This window comes from Beta vulgaris, chromosome 1 (assembly GCF_026745355.1).
Source record: "Beta vulgaris subsp. vulgaris cultivar EL10 chromosome 1, EL10.2, whole genome shotgun sequence".
Lineage (NCBI taxonomy): Eukaryota > Viridiplantae > Streptophyta > Magnoliopsida > Caryophyllales > Amaranthaceae > Beta > Beta vulgaris.
This window is the reverse complement of record NC_079202.1, coordinates 11,477,736-11,486,691: the sequence shown is the minus strand read 5'-3', so window position 1 is coordinate 11,486,691 and position 8,956 is coordinate 11,477,736. Positions and strand designations below refer to the sequence as shown.

The window sequence follows — 8,956 nt, the reverse complement described above, 5'->3', positions numbered from 1 at the left end:
AAAAACAAAAAGATGTCAGAAACTAACTTTTATAAGTAGCTTTTGGTGAGAAACAATTTTTTATAAGTAATTTTTAGAAGAAATAATCTTTTATAAGTAACTTTTTGCGAGAAACAATCTTTTATAAATAGTATTTTGTCATAAATAACTTTTTTTTTTAAAAAGTTTGTCAAGAAAAACCTTAAACATAAAAATTTTATTAGAAGGAACCTGATAACATCATTCTGGCATTGACCAATTTTTTCCGACATTGGCTCGATTAAAAATTTACCAACAACAACCTTATTATATAATAGTTAAAAATAACCTTTTATAAATTTTTCTGCAAGTTAAAATCTTATACGAATTTTTTTTGCGAGATAAAACCTTACCTAATTTTTCGGTCTGACTAAGCCATTTTTGACGTGGACCCGCACTTGTATAGAGATGGACAAATACTTGAATTGGATTGATTGAGATAGGCAATACTTGAATTGCAAAATTAAGATTTTTTTTTTTAAGATTTGGATAAGAGAAGCTAAAAAAAGTATATCACAAATAGCAATGAGAGAATGAAGTTAGTTAGTTTGTATGGTGACTGGAAAAAAGGGTGAAAATTAAAATAAAAAAGGGGTCAAGTGCCACTCTCATCGGTTAACATTGAAAATGGCTTGTTCGACGTTGGAAAACTTGGTAAGGTTGATCTCACAAAAACAAATTAGTTTAAAGTTTTAATTCGCAAACAAATTTATAAAAGGTTGCATTTGACAAAAAATACATTGTAAAAGGTTGCTTCTCGCAAATTTTCCGAATTATTGCCTGAGACAATGCCTAAAAGTGTAGGTCAACGCCGAAATGGCATCATCAGGTTTCTTCTGACAAAGTTCTTTGGGTTTAAGGTTTCTCTTGACAAAAAAGATTTTAAAAGGTTGTTTATCACAAAAGTTGCTTACAAAAAGTTATTTCTGACCAATTTTCCTCAGAAAAATAAAAAAAGTATTAGTCCTTGAACCTATTTTACTCTAACTAGTATTTTGGCCGAACAGTTACAATTATTAAATACTAGTCTTATATGCACACTATGCATGCAAGATCGTATATTCTTTCGCATCGCAGTGGAAAAAATTAAATTTCGAGCCTTATATGCATGCTATATGCGTGCGAAATTATTATAAAATTAGATTAGGTGAGTAAAGAAAATAAGCAAGTGAAAAAAATTATTATTATCTTATATTCTCACTATGAGTAAAGAAAATTAAGTTAATAAAGTTAGCACTTTTTCTCACCTTATATTCTCACAGTGCATTCGAATTTATATGTACGCGGTGCATGCGAAAGCAAAAATAAAACAAAAAAATTAAAGATAATAATGTTGAGGTTAACCGTTGAGGATGAGAAGAGCTAGATGTATTAATGTCGAATTAATTTTTTTTAGTAGAGTTTTTTATTAGGGTATTAGCTACCACATGAAAAGCGCCCATGACGAAGTTAAAGCTTGGATCCAAATCAATAAATAGGACTTAAGACCAAAACACACATTTTATCTCTATAATATACTTTCATAATTTTTTCTGAGATTCGACACCCCAACAAAAAACCATGACATGCACAATCTAAGATCTCTATCTACAAAAAAAATCCTCAATTTGGTATTTCTCTCATACAATATTTTTCTGTTGCTCCTAGCATCCCCATTTTTCCTCTTTAAACTTCTAAATCCAATCAAACTCTTGTGCCTCTCTTTCCTCCCTTTCACTGCCACAACCACCACCTTTAACCACCGCCTAAAAATGGCGCCAGCCACTCATCCACCTATATTTCCTCCCTTTGACCACCTTAGCCACCACTCTCTGTCGTCTTCCACCCCCACAATTCTCCCCCCACCTCAAAAATCCATTTCCTCTCTCCAAAATCTCAAACCTTAAAAAGTCAAACCTATTTCCATTGCAAATTTTGGGTGAATTTTTTATTTTTATGACACAATTTACTCTATCTTTAGGTGGTAATATAGACCATATACAGTTTACATATGCAAATTATGTAAACAAATTATTTACAATTGGATATTACCAAAAACCTGATGAATAAACTATTCGCCAATGGTACGTATTTATTTTCTCCCTGTTAAAAATTACACAAAAAATAATGTCAGATGAGTTGCTTAGAAGAGTTATCTTTACCAAATGTTAAATTCAATGCAGTTACCTGATTATGTTTGTTGAACCATTTCTTAATCAAAGTTTTAAAGGATCTTCTAATGATTTCAAATCTTAGTCGATGTCTCTTATAGCAGAGGTAAGGAAGACTACAGTAAGAAATTAACAAGTTAAATTTCTTGGATGGAGAAGAGGAAGGAGATTATGAAAGAAGAAGAGAAGCAACCATTTGCTTGGATAGCGGGAGTTAATCCTAGGATTTTCCCCTTCAATTAGGGATTTGTATTTCAAAATGTACAATTATTTAAAAATACACATTTCACTTGTGTTGTTTTGGTGGTTATAGTTTGTGATGTTTGGCTCAGTATTTTTCCACCTTGGTATATGTGTATTTGATTTTTTTTTTTAATGAATTAGTTAGTTGTGTGTTTCTCTTTTCCGTTCTTTTCCCTTTTTTTTTTTCCTTTTTTCCCTTTATTCTCATAATATTGGATGTATTTCTTAAATTTGTTGAGGGTAAATTGGACTTGTTATATTTTGGTGTCCTACCCCTCTTAACATATAGATTAGAGATATATTATCATTCATAAATTTCATAATTGATTTTATTAGTTTCTTGAATTTTTCTGTCTAGTGTAAAATTAGAAATGGATGTTAATTTATAGCAAAATAAGTTGTTTTAAAAAAAACCCTAAGAAATTTGGGATAAGAAATAATTTCAATTGAATTAGGTATGAGTTATTACTTTTGTAAAAGTGTTAGAGATCAAGAATCTTGTCTATGCAAAATATTAAACCATGAGATGCCGGAGTTTTCATTGAGAAAGAAAGACAAGTCTTAGGCTCAATCGGAGAATAGCTTTTGGATTACCTTTTAGGTGTTCGACTGATTAAGTGTTTGGCATGGTAGAGGTTGGAGTAGCTGTTAAAGTTTTGAATAGTGTTTAAATAGCTTTTGATAAACGTTACAATTTATATCGTTCAAGAGCATGTAGTAGCATTGCTTCTTCTTTTATTGTTCTTTTTTTTTTTTGAGAAATAATACAAGAAATCAGATATAATCCCTTGCTCATAGTATTGCAGTGCCTCCATAGTTGCGATTTCTCTCAACAAAATCCCAAAAAAATCTCACCTCCCTCCTTACTCTATGACCAACTAGGCTTGTATCCACACGATGTATGCGAGATCGTTATAAGAATTAAATTAGTTGCGTAATTACATCTAGTATTAACTTACAGAATAAGGATTATTTACAAAGTCTATCGAAGGGACAAAAATATTCATAATGTAACGATATAATATCAAAGATAGTAAATGAAATCTCTAGTGTGTCAACTACATACGTAATTTGCTTTCATGGCGCTTGGTTAAACGCATGCACTCTTCAGCCCAATTGACTTGCAGCATATAGCTAACTGTATAAGAATGATCCGGATTTAACTCTTGCATCGGTGGAGGTAAGATCCAAGCGAAGGCTTTGTATCCAAGTTCTGTGAATAATGTTTCCATGATTCGGCCGCGTCCATTTGGTTCATTAACGCAAACAATTGTATATTTATTTTATAGGGGAAATATGGGCTTCAAAATTATGCATGTGTATTTAAATGCAATGCGAGCTAGTTTGTAATAGATGGAGAACCTGTTGAGGTAATTAATATATTGCTGCGGTTTTAAACCGCAATAATATTTGAACACATTGTTGCGGTTTTTAGGTAAAATCGTAGAAATATATTTATTTTTTATTAAAAATGTACAACGTATTGCTGCGGTTGTTTCCCAAAACCGCAGCAATAGGTCCTGGTCAGGTAATTTTTTTTTTTGGAATTTCACAATTAAATTTGAAAGATTAAAACCATGCACCTAACCCATCCACTATCCACCAAATTCGCAAAAAAACTAAAGATAAAATGACATGAATCTCATCAATATATAAAGATAAAAAAACTAGTTACATAAATAATACAAAAGATCAAAAAGTAAAATAAAAAAGCAAAAATAACAAAAAAAACTATTACAACTTAATGACTAATTACAAAAATTATAATAAAAAAAAATAAGAAATTGATCATTTAAAAACGAAAAAAATCAATAAAAAATTCCGAAAACGAAAAAACTACAAACAGATCTAAAAATGAAAAAAAATCCTAAAACAAAAAATCACAAACAGATCTAAAAAAACGAAAAAAAATTCATGGCTCGAACGAACGAACCACTCGTTTCTCGAATGCAAATAAAAAAAATCTTGTTTCTCGAAACCCATTGCTAGTTGAGAACGATTCATGGCTCGCGTCTCAACCTTGAGAACCGGATCTTGTTTCTCGAAACCCATTGTTGGTTGAGGACGATTCAAAAACCACTCACGTTTCTCGATGATTCGAAACCCATTGCTGGTTGAGGACGATTCAAAAACGAGTCATTCATCACTCACCCTTGATTGTCGTGTCTCAACCACTCACGAACGAACCGAAACGAACATTGAAAGTTGAAACCACAGAGGTGTACGTGGAAGAGAGGAGGTGTACGTGGAAGAGAGGAGGGGGGAAGAGAGGAGGAGAGAGAGAGAGAAGAGAGAGTGAAACTCAAGAGGAGGGCGTGAAATCTGAAGAGACTGAAGAGAGAGAGAGGAAGAGAGGAGAGAGAGTGAAACTGGAAGAGGGGGGCGTGAAAACTGGAGAGAGAGAGAGGAAGAAAGGAGAGAGAGTGAAACTGAAAGAGGGGGCGTGAAAAAAGAAGAAAGAGAGGGAGAGAGGAGTGTTTAAAAAATAAAGAGTAAGGGTTTAATTACTTTTCTCACGGCATGAAAGGTAGCTAGTCGGATCCGAGGAGTATTCGAAATATCAATGGATGATTATAAGGAGAAGGAGTTGAGCGGAACTAGGCAACCCTTTTTTCGCTAATTTATCTGATTCATATCTATAAATGTACCCCCTCCGTTTCCTAAAGATTTTCCCTCTTTTCTTTTAAGTGCGTTTCCAAAAGATTTTCCCTCTTTTACTTTATTCCTTATTTGAATTTTTTTTTCCTTTTTACCCTCTCATGTCCCTATCTTATGGTCCACCATTACATTATTAATTCAATAATACTCCCTTTCTCTCTCCTACTTTAACCCCTTTTTATTTATCTATTTATCTTAACCCCTTTCTCTCTCTTACTTTACCCATCCCAAAAGATCTTTAGAAAATGGAGATCGTAGAAGATAAGATTATTCAAAAAAGAATAGTAATTTAGGATACATATTAATATAAATATCTTGTGCATAGCATGTATATAAGGAAGTAGTTAAGTCATCTACTTTGTTAACATAAATCCTGACGTAAAATCCTATTGTAAGATATGTCCGAACTACGTTATATGAAACACAGAAAACCACTATCACATATTAAATCACACTTTAAAATATGAAAATAAAATGCAAATGTTTATAATTCATGTAGTTAAATAGTGTAATACAGAAGCTCTTTACATGTAGATCACATGCAAAAATAAAGAATTGAACAAAAATTAGCTTCAGTGTTAAGATGCCCATTTTCAAGTATGTGCACAAATTCATTCCAAAGGATTAACTTTATAATTATCCAATTGCGGGTATGAAATTCAATAGTGTAGGGAAATTTTGTGTTAAATGAATATAGAGATGGTATATAAATAAGAATTATTTTAATTAGAATACACTTATGTTTTATCCATTATCGCCAAATCTCTTTTAACCGAGTAATTTCCTCCAGCTGACTCAATTGGTGAAGCATATAGAAGTGATCCTATAACATCTTAACAGAATCAAAATGTATAAATAAAGTTAGCTTTCTTCAAGCGAAGCATAATATTAATTTGATCTAGATAGATGGTTAGTCAAAGTACTGAATACCATATCAGTACGATTAACATGGACATGGAACCGGTTGAATGCAACTAAACTGTAAAATAATGTAGGAATTGTAATGTCATCATTCTCTCCGCGTATCACAATTTTTTCTGCTACTATTGTCATTTATTTCCAGTTTGGTACGCTTTTATTGTTTTCATCGGTGTGCACTTAATTGAAGACTATATTAATGTAGGAATTGCAATATGTTAGGTATCAAAATAAAATCGTTATCATAATGATGCAATTAATTTAAGACTATACGATTACGATATGAACAAGATAATATTATGGAATAAGTCATAATAGTAAAGTACATCAATTAGGTAGATTCATGACTATTTTCAATCAGTTTCATTGTGTTGTTATTACAAAGTGGTATTTCAAGATTGTACACATTGAATACAACTATTAAGAAGGCAATAAAACTTCTTTATATACAAGGACATCAAGGGGTGTTTACAAAGAACATTGTATATAAAGAAGTTTTATCGCATCCTGAATAGTTGTATTCAATGCGTACAATCTTGAAATACCACTTTGTAATAACAGCACAATGAAACTGATTGAAAATAGTCATGAATCTACCTAATTTATGTACTTTACTATTATGACTTATTCCATAATATTATCTTGTTCATATTGTAATCATATAGTCTTCAATTAATTACATCATTAATTACAATAACGATTTTATTTTAATACCTAATATATGGCAATGTGATGTGGATGTACATATATTACGGTAGTCATTTTATAATTATATCACTACAAAAAAAACTACATATAGAGGCAAGCCAAAATTGCATCTAAATATATATTTGTAGCCTCTAATGGTGTTTAGAAGCAATTTTCTTGCTGCCTCTAATTAGTCCGTCGCTAAATATAGGTTGCCCCTAATGCCACCTTTTAGAGACAAACAAGTTATGGTGTTGCTAAAGACACTTATGTTTAGAGGCAACCATATGCTTGTCGCTAATTGTTGGTTGCCCCTAATGCCACCTTTTAGAGACAGACAAGTTGTGGTGTTGCTAAAGACACTTATGTTTAGAGGCAACCATATGCTTATCGCTAATTGTTGGTTGCCCCTAATGCCACCTTTTTCAGGTACAAAACTTGAAGTGTTGCTAAAGCCATTTACATTTAGAGGCAACCATCAGTCAGTCGCTAATTATAGGTTGCCCCTAATCACTAGTACATAAATAGTCATTTGTGTCACACCTTAGTACCTTATTTACGTCGGTTTTAATAGTGGCGCAACTGGCATTGACGCAATAAGTCCATCAACTATTTGCTTCGGTTCTACCTACGACGCCAATAATGATCCAATTAAATTGAAATTTTAAAATTGATATTTGTGGCTGACAAATTTTTTGGCTATCGATTTTTCTGAATCATGTCAGACAAATATAAAATAAAGAAAGGAGGCAATTGAAAATAAAAAAATAGTATTATTTCAACTTTGACCAAATTACAATGATTATTTCTAACAGAGTATTAAAAAACAAATATATAAATAAAACTCCCTAACAAAAAAAGTTACAATAACTTATCAATTAATCGATGATAAACCATAAAACAAAAAAAACACAGAAGGGCCATTCTTAAAAAAATTTATTCTTCCGATGTTTCGAGTGCACTTGGAACTCTCTTATGATTGCTATAAGCCTGTAACTTCTTTGAATCATCCACCATCTGTAAAACAAAAAACAACATATATCAACATAATCAAAACCCATAAAACAACAATTAAAAAACAACAATTAAATCAACATAATCAAAACCCATAAAACATCAACAAGCAATTACAAACTCAATTCTCAAGCAATCATTGTTGTTGATATATAATATTAAAACATCAATTCTCAAGAACTTGTATTCTTTAGAGCGTAACGAGCTTTTAGCCATATGAGAAAATGACTTGGCAGTCAAAGCTATACCTTCCTGCAACCAGCAAGCCCACACAATTTTAAAAGATAAATCAAAGATTTACAATCATCTATAAATTTTAAGAGATAAGAAGAGAGAAAGAATTTTAAAAGCTACCGAAAAGAACCAACAAACATATAATGAGAGCTGAAACAAGAGGTTCATAGAACTGAGTAAAAGGATCCATGAGATAACATCTTCACTCGATTCCTCATACGAGTAGAAGTATGTTCCTTGTTATATATGCACAATTGTCCATGGTTATGTAGTATATTGTGCTTCTGCACATTATCTTTTCTTTTCTTCTTAATTTCTGAGCAGTCTTACTTCATTCATACTTACTCTGTTCATACTTCATTCATACGACATTCATACGAAAAAAACGCAAATCAATTGAAATAAGAAATCGATAAAATTGAAAAACCCAAAAAAAAATCGAAAATCAATTTAAAGATCGAAAAGGCCAAAAAAAAAATTGAAAAACCAGAAAAATATAAAAAATAAATCGAAATAATTGAAAAAAAAAAACTCAAAAACCAATCGAAACAATTGAAAAAAAGCAAAAATCAGTGAAATAATTGAAAAACCCAGAAAAAAAATCGTAAATCAATCAAAAGATCGAAAATGCCAAAATATTTATTGAAATAATATCAATCGAAAAACCACCCAGGCAAATATATCAAAATAACCAAGAAAAAACAATTAGAGAACTGTAAAAACTCCAAACCGAAAAGAACACATAAATACCTTATATAATGAATCTAAAAACCCAAGAAATCATATATTTCAACTGAAAAATCAAATAATTGAACCCTAAAAACCAATGAAACCGAAACTAAAAACCTAAAAACATATATAATGGCACCTAAAAAACCACAAACATACCAGATCTGAAGAGAGTGAGAAGCGCATCGGCGGTGGTTGCGCATCGGCGGTGGTTGCGCAAGTCGTCTGGTGGTCCGGGATTGTTGCTAGTGTGCAGTGGGGTTTTGCTTGTCGAGAGGAAGAAAATCGAAGAGAGAGGAGAGTGA

General features: G+C 31.7%; 1 long non-coding RNA gene across 1 annotated transcript; it reads right to left on the bottom strand.

Annotated features, from left to right (window-relative positions):
* Window positions 1-7,427: 7,427 nt before the first annotated feature.
* On the bottom strand, window positions 7,428-8,956 carry LOC125491880 (uncharacterized). Its single transcript, XR_007268464.2, has 2 exons — window positions 8,811-8,956; window positions 7,428-7,691 (listed from the first exon to the last, which is right to left on the bottom strand). It is a non-coding gene; the product is annotated as an uncharacterized LOC125491880 (long non-coding RNA).